The sequence below is a fragment of the Lactuca serriola genome, chromosome 4 (genome assembly GCF_051521515.1).
Source record: "Lactuca serriola cultivar US96UC23 chromosome 4, Lser_US96UC23_V15, whole genome shotgun sequence".
In the NCBI taxonomy this organism is placed as follows: domain Eukaryota; kingdom Viridiplantae; phylum Streptophyta; class Magnoliopsida; order Asterales; family Asteraceae; genus Lactuca; species Lactuca serriola.
This window is the reverse complement of record NC_136411.1, coordinates 97631327-97636593: the sequence shown is the minus strand read 5'-3', so window position 1 is coordinate 97636593 and position 5267 is coordinate 97631327.

Here is a 5267-nt window from a genome sequence, read left to right as displayed (position 1 = left end):
CAAGGAGGGACATTTCGTGAGGGATTGCCCCAAGGGGTTTGCAGTTTGCTTCCACTGCAACCAGACTGACCATCGGAAGGCTGGGTGCCCACAGCTACTTCAGGGATCAACACAAGGATCTGCACCTGCTGCTACTAGAGCCACCGAGGCCTGGCCAGTGAAGGCTGAGGCACCGAAGGCTCGCGGAAGAGCCTTTCAGTTGACATCGGAGGAGGTCCGCGCAGCGCCCGTTGTCGTGGCTCTAATGTATTCTTTTATTTACTTATACTGAGTTCGAGATATTGTGCTTATATTGTGATATGCTTAGGTACTTTACTTGTGAATTTTGTACCTGCTTTGGTGTTATTTGACTCGGGTGCGAGTCGATCTTTCGTGTCATTAGCGTTTAGTCAACACATCAGTAACCGACGAGAGGCGTTGAGTCGACCTCTGGAAGTTTCTATAGCCGACGAGTGAGCGGTGTATGCTACTCATGTGATTCGAGGATGTGTACTCGAGATTTTCGGTGTTGAGTTGCCGATAGATTTGGTACCGATTATGATAGGGGTGTCTGTGTCATCGTGGGCATGGACTGGTTGAGCCGATTCGAAGTTGTTATCGACTGCGAGCGTTAGTTGGTGACCATATGAGACCCTGGTGGGGGAGTACTTACGGTGTATGGCGAGGGTACCCGATTTGGGTCAGCATTTTGCTCGGCTGCCAGAGCGAGACAGAGTCTACAGCAAGGTTGTAGAGGGTTTGTAGCCTATGTGATGGATACACGAGTTGTCGTAGAGAGGCCGAGTTATGTCGATGAGGTTCCAATAGTGCGAGATTTTCCGGTTGTTTTCTCCAAGAAGTTGTCAGGTGTGCCTCCCAAGAGGCAGGTGGAGTTTCGCATCGATTTGGTTCCGGAGGCGGTGCCTATTTCCAAGGCACCCTATTGCCTTGCGCCACCGGAGATGCATGAGTTATCCTCGTAGCTTCTGAAGCTGTTGGGGAAGGGATTCATCCGACCGTGTAGCTCGTCGTGGGGAGTGCCGATCCTTTTTGTCAAGAAAAAGGATGGTTCACACCGGATGTGCATTGATTACCGGTAGTTGAACAAGCTGACGGTCAAGAACCATTATCCACTACCGAAGATCGACGATTTGTTCGATCAGTTGCAGGGAGCTTCTTGGTTCTCCAAGATAGACTTGAGGTTTGTATATCACCAGATGAGGGTGCGGGATGAGGATATCCAGAAGACGGCATTTAGGACTCGTTATGGTCATTACGAGTTCATGGTGATGCCTTTTGGGCTCACCAATGCACCCGCAACATTCATGGATCTCATGAACCGAGTATGCAGGCCGATGTTGGATCGATCGGTGATTGTGTTCATCGACGATATTCTAGTGTATTTGAGATCCAGAGAGCAACATGAGGAGCATATGAGGGAGATTCTTGGAGTATTGAGATCAGAGAGGCTTTATGCCAAATTATCCAAGTGTGATTTTTGGTTACGAGAAGTCCAGTTCTTGGGACATCTCGTTAATCAGAATGGGATATTGGTCGATACGGCCAAGATTGAGGTTGTTATGAGTTGGGAGGTGCGGAGATCCCCCACTGAGATCAGGAGTTTTCTAGGGGTTGGTCAGCTACTATCGGAGATTTATCATGGATTTCTCCAAGATTGTCGTCCCCCTCAGCAGATTGACCCGGAAGGGCGTTGCTTTTACTTGGGGTCCCGAGCAGTAGACCTCGTTTGAGACTCTTCGCCAGAGATTATGCGAAGCCCCAGTGTTAGCCCTTCCGGAGGGAATAGAGGATTTTGTGGTGTATTGTGACGCGTCTATATCGGGGTTGGGTATGGTGCTTATGCAGAGAGGGCATGTGATAGCATAAACATCGAGGCAGATGAAGCCTCATGAGACGAGGTATCCCACCCACGATTTGGAGTTGGAGGCAGTAGTGTTCGCCCTCAAGATATGGCGCCATTATTTGTATGGGGTTCGGTGTACCATATACACAGACCATAAGAGTTTGAAGTATCTGATGGATCAGCCCAACCTAAACATGCATAAGAGGAGATGGTTTGATGTGGTAAAGGATTATGACTGTGAGATCCTGTACCACTCGGGCAAGGCTAACGTGGTAGCCGATGCTTTGAGCCGCATGGCGGAGAGTTCCCCGATACGAGATATATGTATGAGGTTGACGGTGATGACTCCGGTATTGGATACCATCCGAGAGGCCCAGACAGAGGCTATGAGATCGGAGAACCGCAAGAGAGAGCGGGTGATTGGGCAGGTGTGCGAGTTTGTTACTGGTAGCTGAGGGATTATGACCTTTCACGGTCGGATTTGGGTGTCGTTTATGGGTGGGGCACGTAGCATATTGATGGAGGAGGCACACATATCGAGATTCTCGATCCATCCTGGGGCCACTAAGATGTATTTGGACTTGAAGAGAGATTATTGGTGGCCTTGTATGAAGAGGGATGTTGCGTGGGTAGTAGAAAGGTGCTTGACCTGTCGCCGGGTTAAGGCCGAGAACCGGTGTCCGCATGGCAAGTTCCACCCACTAGAGGTTCCTCGGTGGAAGTGGGAATAGATTTCTATGGATTTGATCACCAAATTGCCGAGGACCGCGAGGGGTGTTGACCCAATTTTGGTGATTATGGATCGGCTGACGAAGAGCGCTCACTTCCTTGCTATCAGTGAGAACTCTTTTGCAGAGAGGCTGGCAGAGATATATGTGAGAGGCGTGGTGTCTCGGCATGGAGTGCCGATCTCGATTGTGTCAGACCGAGATGTACATTTCACTTCTAGGTTCTGGAAGAAGTTTTATGAGGAGTTGGGTAAGAGATTGCATTTCAGTACTGCTAATCACCCACAGACAGACGGGCAGAGTGAGCGGACGATATAGACGCTTGAGGACATGCTTCGAGCATGTGTCATGGACGTCGGTGGAAGTTGGGATACATACCTACCCTTGGCTGAGTTTTCTTACAACAAAAACCACCATTCGAGTATTTGTATGCCTCCCTTTGAGCTTTTATACCAGAGGAGGTGTCGGACCCCCATCTGTTACGGAGAGGTAGGGCAACGACAGATGGGTAGCATTGAGATAGTGCTTAAGATAATGGAGCAGATTCAGCAGGTCAGACAGAGGTTACTAACGCCCTAGATTCGCCAGAAGAGTTATGCGGATAGGCGACGATCCGAGCTCGAGTTCCAGGTTGGATACTTTATACTCCTGAAGGTATCTCCTTGGAAAGGAGTAATCCGGTTCAGGAAGAGGGTCAACTTGGGGCCCCGATACATTGGTCCTTTCAGGGTGATCGCTAGAGTGGGTAAGGTAGCACACTGTTTAGAGCTACCCGAGGAGTTGAGTCAGATCTATGATACCTTCCACGTATCCCAATTGAGGAAGTGTATAGCCGATGAGATGGCGGTACTGCCACTAGAGGATATTCAGGTGGATGCGAGCCTGAATTACATTGAGAGGCCCATCGTGATCTTGGATCGGAAGATCAAGGTTCTGAGGAACAAGGAGGTGCCTCTGGTTTAGGTCCAATGGCAACATCGAAGAGGGTCCAAGCTGACTTGGGAGTCGGAGTCAGAGATGCGGGAGCAACATCCAGAGTTATTTGCAGAGTGAGACTTCGAGGGCGAAGTCTGATCCTAGTGGGGGAGAGTTGTAACATCAAGAAATTAGGTATAACTATTTAATCCCTCTTCATTTCCAAGTTGTCAAAACTAGCACATGGAAGGAAATTGTAGCAAATGAGTACGTTGAGCGTACTGAAGAGTACAATGCACGTACTCATGGGCGTGATCTTGACGCGGATGCTACCTAGTATGCTGGGTGTACTGGGCTCAAACATGAAACCCTAAATGAGACTTGAGTACTATAAAATAAATGTTATGGCCTCCATCCTAGTCACCATTCCAGTGAGTGAAACCATAAAAGAGCTAAACCTTCGTTCTAAGCTTGTGTGTGTGTGTGTTTTTGAGCTTGAAAGGGTCTTTGTGTGCTTGTGAAGAAGAAGAGAGGACCTTGAAGAGGAAAGATTGGAGTCCAAGCTTCTAGATCTGAGCTAAACTAAGTGGGAAGCTTATCACAAAGGTAAAAAGCTTCAAAGTTTTACCACTCTTTGGTTATGAACTTCATATAGGAGCATTTTTAGGGTTTAAGTCCCAAAGGTGGATACTTTTTGAGCAAAGGAACTCCATGGACCTTGATCTACCCTATTTCAGTGTATTTTGTGTTGTAGATCCATAAAAATCCAATCTTGGATGTTAAGATTAAGTCATGCATGAGATTAGGGCTTAATGGGGAAAGAGGATATGTGTTTGAAGTGATTGGTGACCTTTACAACCATGCAAAGGCTTAAAGGATTCGACTTTATGGCTTAATAGTCAGTAGAGTGCGTGGATCTGAGATATGAGCTTATGTATTAATCTATTCAGACCAAAAATCACGAAAGTATGAAACTGGGAATTACGTTGGGCGTAATCCTAGTATACACCGCGTAGGGGGGTCGAGTACCCCGATTCTGGATGACCACGGAGTACGCCCCGTGTACAGAGCTTGTACACACAACATAACTCCCTACAGTTGAATTTCGTTGACTTTTAGGGTTTGGTCAACAATTGGACATTTGGACTATTGGAGGGGTAAAATGGTCTTTTCCCTTTCTGAGAGAGTATAGGAAGGGATTAGTCTAGCCTTTGAGAATCTTTGTTAATTAGAGGTAAATTACTTTATGTGATTAGGTGGAGGCTAGATTAGTATTTCGAGGTCGAGACTTTTCGAGACTACCTGAGGTGAGTCTTCTCACTATACTTTGCCTAGAGTGGTATTTATGTACATACCGGAGGGTCTTATGTGTTATGTGTATGTTTGAGATTATGTGTATTGTGATATATGTATGTTATGTGATATATAGACCGGACCAGAGAGTCCAACAACTTATGAGGCCAGAGGGTCATCGATCAGACCGGACTGGAGCATCCAACGAGCTAGATAGGACCGGAGGGTCCAACGAGCTACGGGACTCGAGGGTCCCTCTGAGACACATTGAGCGGAGGGTCATATAGGGTTATAGCCTCGAGCGGCTTATGTGCTGTATGTAGTATTTTGGGGAACTCACTAAGCATTTATGCTTACCGTGTTATGTGATATGTGTTTCAGGTACCAGCAAGGATCGCAGGAAGGCGCTGACATGATTTGTACACACTAATAGAGGATTTTGTATTTGAGATTTTGGGATATGTTTTACCGTGATAACATTTGATACA